This window comes from Sturnus vulgaris, chromosome 2 (assembly GCF_052056855.1).
Source record: "Sturnus vulgaris isolate bStuVul1 chromosome 2, bStuVul1.hap1, whole genome shotgun sequence".
NCBI lineage: Eukaryota > Metazoa > Chordata > Aves > Passeriformes > Sturnidae > Sturnus > Sturnus vulgaris.
In genome coordinates this window covers 33,580,333-33,588,251 of record NC_142244.1, presented here as the reverse complement: position 1 = coordinate 33,588,251, position 7,919 = coordinate 33,580,333, and the positions used below count along the sequence as shown (strand labels likewise).

The 7,919-nt window shown below is 41.2% G+C and overlaps 1 protein-coding gene across 5 annotated transcripts in view; it reads right to left on the bottom strand.

Annotated features, from left to right (window-relative positions):
* Nucleotides 1-5,454: 5,454 nt before the first annotated feature.
* The window catches only part of RIMKLB (ribosomal modification protein rimK like family member B), a 50,317-nt gene continuing 47,852 nt past the window's right edge, over nt 5,455-7,919 (bottom strand). For all 5 annotated transcript variants that reach the window (XM_088159191.1, XM_088159192.1, XM_088159193.1 and 2 more), the window contains 2 exons: nt 5,912-5,977; nt 5,455-5,652 (listed from right to left, as the gene is read on the bottom strand). The gene's annotated coding sequence lies outside the window, so the exon portion shown is untranslated. The remainder of the gene's footprint in view (nt 5,653-5,911; nt 5,978-7,919) is intronic.

The following is a 7,919-nucleotide window of genomic DNA, read 5'->3' as shown; positions in this document are numbered from 1 at the left end:
TAAGATGTGTCTGTTAACATGTGACATCTTAGGCTTGATTTTTTCCATGTTTATGTTTCCTACTCTCCACTAAGTTAATGGGTGCAAAATGCACATGGCAAAATAAGATCCAAGTCCAGCACAGTCAGAAGTGACTTAGGGATGTTGAAATTAACCTGTTTCACCTCGGAAGATGTCATTCAAATACCAGTCATTGGTAGGTGCCTGTGACAAAACCACATCTGGAAATAGACAAAACTGGCAGCTCTTCTGACACGCCAAAACAAACCCTGCTGGCCCACACCCTCTCCATGCAAAAGACAACTGCAGGGTTACGATAGATTTGATCAGAAGTTCAGTGACGAGGGAGCATTGCTGCCCTGAGGACGTGTATCCAAAATTCTAGGAGGGTTTCCAAAACCAATGGGGAAGATAGGAATTGTAGAAAAAGCTCCCAAGAATAGGATTGCATATGAGCATGAATTTCACCTCCCTGAAAGCGCTTCACCATTCTAGGCTCACAACAGCTGCTTCCAAATCCCTCCAAACCAGCTTGCTTCTCATCCTCACTGTTCCAGCTCCTAAGGGTTACGTCTGTTAAAGGACACTTCCAAAAACATGTAATTAAAAGATGCTGAACTCCTCCAGGCAACCAAAGCAACACATTATGACCTGCTTGCCAACTCTATACAAACAAAACAAAGCACCACAGTGTGTTCTGCTCCAAGGGACACTGAATGCAGTGACATTAAATACCAATCATGTGGGCTAAAGGAAAGAGATGGAAATTTAATCAAAAGTTGATGGCTATGACTAGTAACTTGGATGCCTTAAAAACATTTTCGAAAATGGGTGTGCACAGTATCCTCAATGCTAAATGCCTGTGGCTGCATCCTTGTTTTTGTTGCTGGCACCTCCAGCTGCACATAGATCACTGGGGGCTCCCTTTATGACAAAGAAAATTGCACCTAAGCCTGGGCAGGTGGGTCCCTGCTACCCTTCCTGTCAGTGCACAGTTGCTCAAGAACAAACATTTCTACCTGCAAATGTGGTGTGACTGGCAGTAATTCCCTACAGGAAGATGGAAAACAAGATGCATGTAAAGAATAGCGGCCAGCCAACAGACAGAATCTTGGTTGTTTTTCATCTCTTTCCATCCAATGGACTCTACAGCATAATGGACAGCTGTCACTGCACTACAGGTGAGTTACAACTCGTAGCTACTGACATGCTCTTTTCCTGTGTCCTGTCCCCTTTGTCATCTGCTTTGGCTATTTGCCTTCCAGAGTAGGCTCATCTTTGGTACAGTCTATAGTAACATATGCTCAATGCCAGCTTCATCTCAATGAGTAACTAAACATCCAAGGAAACACAGCTAACTCAGATGGTGTAAAAACCAGCAAGGGCTTCACACCACTGATGCAAAACTGCTTTGCACAAAGGGACGTTAACCACAGCCCACAAAACTGAAAAATTTAAGCCTGTGCCCCAACCCCATCCTTTCAGGCAAGGTAACAGATACACAGATATCTTAAAAACAATAGCCAGTCTCAAGACCTTAATTTGGTTGCAGGAGAGAAATCTGCAACAGTTAAAAACTGTTGACCTTGGAAATTAAAGCAAAAAAGCCTCCTACCAAATCACAGTGCAAAAGGATATCTCAGTAGAGCAATGGGAGGAATGGGAATAGAATTTAGACAGGAAAGCATCATTAGGAACCCCTCTTATCCTTTTGCTTCTACACCAAATAGTCACCTGCATCTAACCAAGGCTGTACTCCTTTAACATCTCCCACCCAAAGTGACTCCACGTGACAACTGATGGTATCAGAACCAGCAGTGTTGTAACAAAGTTACACACACCCCTAATTAAATCTGAAAATTTAGATACTGAAAACTTTCTTTCCTTCCCTCTACTGGGCCTCCTCTCTTATTTCAGGGGTTGCTTGTTTCCAGAGTGAAGTCTCATAACTGGGCTGCAATTCTTCATTTCCATTCACTGTTCACAAATTCAGCTGTTTTCAAAATACATGAGCTGTTACTAAGACTGGGCTAAGACGAGAGATCCCCAATCCAAGCCACAAAAGTATTCAGGCTGAAGAGAGCACTTTGAATGATTTTGAGAACACTTCTCCCCTCAGTCTTACCTTGCATATAGGACCACAGAAAGCTGTGCAGAGAGATGTTACAGGGAAGATTAGGCAGATATTCTTCCCTGTAACACAGCACTGGCCACAAGTCTGGGAAAAAGGGACTAGAAAACTGTGGAGATTGTGGTTTTTTATTTTTTGAAAAGCCCAAGTTCTCCACCCTGCCTCATCCCCACAAAAATATGACTTTTGGTCCATTAGTGACATCACAGCTGTAAGAGATACTGTCCCTTCCTTCCCTGCTTCCTATTTCATGCTGTTAGATACAACTGTTGTTGCTGCTAAGCTGCTAAGCATGGATGGTTATCAGGAATGCTAGAGAGCAGCAACCCAATCTTTTCTCTTGGAAGAACATCACTATATCCCTCTTTTCTCCTGAATCTTGGGGGCTGCAGGGAAGAAGCAGCAGGTGCTTCCCCAGAGACAGCTCTGGCAGCTGCTGTATACACTCTCCAGGAAGGAAAAGATGAGCAGAACCAGAAGGAGGACTTTTACCTTCATTAAAAATCTTCAGAAGTGTCATTATAAAAAAATACAAATCATTTTTTCAATTAAAATGCTGAGAAAAATATAGAGGTGTACTCCATCTCTGACAGAAACTCTTCCTAATGGGTTTAACATGATTTTGGAGCCCAGTACTACTTACTCAACTCCCTTCCACCAGCTGGGACAGTAGATCCAAAGCAGATCAGGGCAAACATTCAGGAGACCAAGGAGCTTGCCCAAATCCCAGCACCAGGCACATACAAAGCACAGAGTAGCACCTCAGCAGGGACCTGGTGATTGCTGATCTCCCCGACTGGCCCACGTCTAGGCTGAAGTGCCCAAGCCAGGAAGCAGTGTAGGGTGAGCTTATGAGCCTGTGCTTATCAGACTGGCCTGTGCACCACCAGCTCATCTAAGGGGGTCAGTACAGGGGAAAGAAGCACACAGTGTCAGCCTCTCTCCCCAGGATTCCACCCTAGAGGATTCTGAGGTGACCTGGTTGTTGCACTGCATGCTTTTCCCTTCTCAACATTACCATCGCAGCAGGGCAGCCTCCAAAGCACCGTGTCTGGAAAAATACTGAAGTGATGACAACATGGGATGAAGAGTCACAGAGATGATGATGCGATGTCTCATTCCAAACTTAGATTTTGCAGGCAACCTAGAGGTAAACGCACAGTGATAAACCAAGTTGTCTAGACAGGGAAAGAGTGGATTGGAGAAGCAACCAAGGTGATAAGGCAAAATATAAAGAAAATGACCCAGAAAAGTAAGACAGTGGTCAAGACATTGCTGTCTGTTTACATCATGCACAACTGGGAATGCAGGCCAGACAAGTTACAGAGGTTTTCCAGATCTAATGCTAAACAAAATTACAACCTCTCTCCAAGCCTGGCCTCAATACAAATATACCCCACCCCAAGATCTCATCATACTAAGCAAAGCAGAGTTTTACAAGTACTCCATTTCTGTAGCTGGCACAACAGTGCAATTCCAATAGGAAATGCAGATGTGCAACAGGAATGCTTTATACCCTGATCATCACAGCACAGGTCAGTATCATCACTACAGAACTATTATTATTCTGTTTTCACTATACTGGACAAGTAATATCAAAATATCGTATCATGAATACCCAATTATTATTTAATTGTTGATACCCAGTATTTAAATTCAAAGGAAGGTAAGAAAGACAAAGGAAAGCAAAACTTTACACGTCACCAACAGATTCTTGACCACAGCTCTTTAATTTGAGCTTTTAAGTGAGGTACACTAAGAGATGGATTGCAGGACCAACCCCTCTCAACAAAGATAAATGAATGCAAAAGCCAGGAATTGTCTCCTCAGTATTGCAATTTGCTAACTCTCACTCACTACTAAGACATTACGGAGTGATAAACTTATTTTAATTTCTGTTTTACTTCTACCACATTTAGGGCAGTGAAATACCAAAAAGAAATGTGTAGTAACCAAGCATTTCTCACTCTGAAAAAAGGAAAGCACACTTTTAGAGTAATACAAAGAATGGTTATCTGTGATAGACACTGAGGAAGAAATATTCTTAGGCTACCATGTATGTGTGCGTGCTTGGGACAAGGACAAGAACATGTGGGGCAAAGGACAAGGACAAGAACATGTTAAGAGCAGAAAAAAGACCGGGGGAAAAAAGAAAAAAAGAAAAAAAAGAAGAGTATGAAGGCAGGAGGAGCAAACTTGAGGCAGCACAACAGAGAACACTGCTGAACAACCCCCCCCAAAAAAGAGAACTGAAATACAGACAGGGCCTGGAAGCAGCTTAGCAAGATAGGATATAGGAAACTAAGATGGAATTTAGAAAGTTCTCAGCTGTTCTACTTTTTAAACATGAAATATTAAGGCAGAAAAGCACTTAAGGAAGCATCAGCATATGCATTAGCACACGAACAAGCACTGAACCACAAGAGATGAAATGGCCACTACAGCGTGGGGGCAGCCATTCCACCTGCTCAGAGATGACAGAGGAACAGTGTGACGCACAGATTTGCAAAAAACCCACCATAAATTGCAGCTACTGGAGCAAAGGCATAGCTGCAGACAAGCTATCAGCCACATTCCTAGAGTACATTCACATGTTAATTACTACAACACGCACACAGAAAACAGGAATTAAAATCTACATGAAATGAATATCCATGAAATAGGAAGAATGTCAAGGATAAGAGGTGTTTACTGATACTGTACCAACTCAGCATCTTGCTTCACTTTTGTAAATTTTGTAAAAATTCCAAGTAGGCACATTATGGAAATACCCTCAGTATGTGTCTAATTCTTTACAGTGCTTAGCTAACAACAAACCAAAAGAGCCATGGTCTTAAAGATTAGCTCTCTCCAGAAGCAATGCCCATGTCTATAACAAGACCTGCCACTATGGCTTCAAAATCCAAAGGCACATTATCTCTGGTAGGTTAACCAAGTTGCTTCTCTTTTTCTCTGTTACCAAAGTGACCATGAAGTACAGCAAGATCAGTATGGTGACTTCACTTTTAAAACTCAGGAGACTTGTACCCTCCATGACTTAGGTGAACTCGTAACATGACTGGTAAAACCATAGGCCTGATGCTGAAGTTTCTAAGGCATTTGGGAAGATTATTCATGTCAATATAAAGCATTTAGAACTCTTAGGAATGAAATTCCTGGAGGGGAAAAAAAGGTTAATAAAGTGAAGAATATCCAATAGGTTTTACTCTTCTGGCTTAGCTCCAGCTTTGATACAATACCAACAGATTTCTGAAGTTAACCAGCCCTTCAAGAAAGGGGAGATGGTGCAAAAGGTACCAAAAAGAATCTCACACTCTCATGAATTACAATTCAAGTCTTTTATTCAATTCTCCAAATTAGTAGGACAGGGATTATGACTGTTAATGCCACATGTGGACATCACTCCATTGCACATCCCTGCTGATCCGTCCTTTCTTCCCTTCATTGTGAAGGAGGCATTATCAAAATGCTAAGTGTTCCCACGAGAAGCAAGAGAAGACCTCCTGCTGCTGTAGAAAAACCTAAAGAAATAAATAATTGAAGAAGTTAGTCTTTGCTCCAAAATATGAACATCAGAAATGCAAGCAGACATCATTAAAAAAAAAAAATCTCTCTATCCAGCACCTATGTGGCTTTCCTGATAGCTGCATGACAGACACACACCAAGGACTAAGCCATGGGTACCAAACTCCTCATCTGACCTTGGAAAAGGCCCTTCCAAGTCAAGGAGTGAGATGCAATGAAGGTTGTGTTCTGAAGACAAAATCTAGTTCCTGTTACCTTTCCAGTGGGTAGAGTTCAATCTCTGCACCTGGTGATCCAGCATCTTTCACACGCATTAGATTCCTGTGGAAATATTTCATGTGGAGGAAAAACTGTGTAAAAGTGTAGCAAAGTCAAACTGCAGACTTTTCCTGCCTAGTTCTTCCACTGATAAAGCTTCAGTATTTGCCATCCAGTAAACAGCCATTTCCATTTGGGCATGGACAAACATTCCTACATCACATTACACTGCACTACCCCTCCCATACAATGTTGTAAAGGTCGGTGGAGAGGGCAACCATTTGTATTGTTTCTGTTGCCTTGTGTTTGTTCGATGCATGGGAAAATATATACACAAGCACACCAACTTTCCTCCTAAAACTCACAAAACCCATGTTTCAGGTTTAATGCACAATACCACTGAACAGAAAGAATCCAGAGAAAAAAGACTACCAGGCAGTGCTTTGCACAGTAGCAACAAGGAGGGGAAACTGCATGTACTGTATTGGACAAACCACACTTCTTGTAAATGAAATATTTACAGATATGAAATATATACAGCTGCACAGTCAATGTGATATTCCCATTCCTCATCAAGGTATAACTGAAATATTCATCTGGACTCCTGGCCTCCCACTACATTGGTATGACAGAACACAAAGGGTAACTGTGTATACAGCTACTGCTTAGTCTTCTTCCTCTGCTTCAGAGCACCTTTCCATTCAGTACATGTAATACCATGGACAGTTTTCACCTCTTCAGTTTCTCTCTCCCCAAAATATAACTACTTTATGATACAGATAAACTAAGCATCAAAGAAGCTCATCAATGTCACTGCTTCCAGGAAATTAGCATAGAAGAAATGCATGACTGACCAAAGAGGCAGCAACAACTGGGTTACTGGCTTATGTAATATGGATCTTCCCTCCCTCTCCAACAACAAATGCTAATTTGTACAAGAGGGATTGTCCTAATAAATCCTGGAAATTAGCACATGTGCCTGGAAAATTACAAATGTGATAAATAATTTTTTTATTATTTAATTTTATATATTACAACAGTGAATAAGGTTCACGTTGGACATGAGGAGGAAATTTGCTCACAGAAGGGTTGTCAAGTACTGGAACAGGCTGCCCAGGGAGGTGGTGGAGCCACCATCCCTGAAGGTGTTTAAGAAAAGACTGGATGTGGAACTTAGTGCCATTATCTACCCGACAAGATGGTGTTCACTCAAAGGCTGGGACTTGACAGTATCAAGTTAGTCTCTTGGTTAGGTCTGCTCCCACCTAACTTGACACTGTGATTCTGTGAAATTAGCTTCTTGCTATTAGAATATTTTATTGAAAAAAATTCCAATGACCTCTAATAAAATATTTTTTTCATTCCTGTATTAAAAACCTCAATTATATTGTAATTTGTCTAACACAAAAATGCTTTTTCTTAGCTGTTCTGTTTCCTATAAAAATGGATAACAGTATTATATATTTAACTGCCCAAACACTTCCCTCCTTCCAAATAAGCAAAAATAACCTATTACCCTAAGACAGAATACTGTACATAGTTGCATACAGCAACTTGCCTCCAAATATAAAAGCAGACACACAGAAATTCACATAAATCTTTTATAAGCCCTTCATGCATGGACTTGGCAGAGCTTAATACACTGACATATTACTATGCAGACTCTATATTCTGGTAACACTTGTACTGTTTCTAAAGGGAACAAAGGAGGGATGCAGAAATACCTTGAAAACACCTTGCATGGGTGCAATGTGAATGTTAACTTTTTTATCAGCCTAATCCATCACCTACTATTCAGTCAGCATGAGGAACCATTCCCTCCTTTCACAAATATCACCCCTTGCCTGCCTGTGGAAGTCTATAACAAGAATGGAAAATAATCTGTCTTCTTCAAATCTCTACCACATCAAAGCTGCAGAAAACAGGGTACTTTGGTATGTCACATCTAAAAGAAAAAAAAAACAAAATCAAAACTCCTTTGTACTGACAGTCACATGGAGAACCG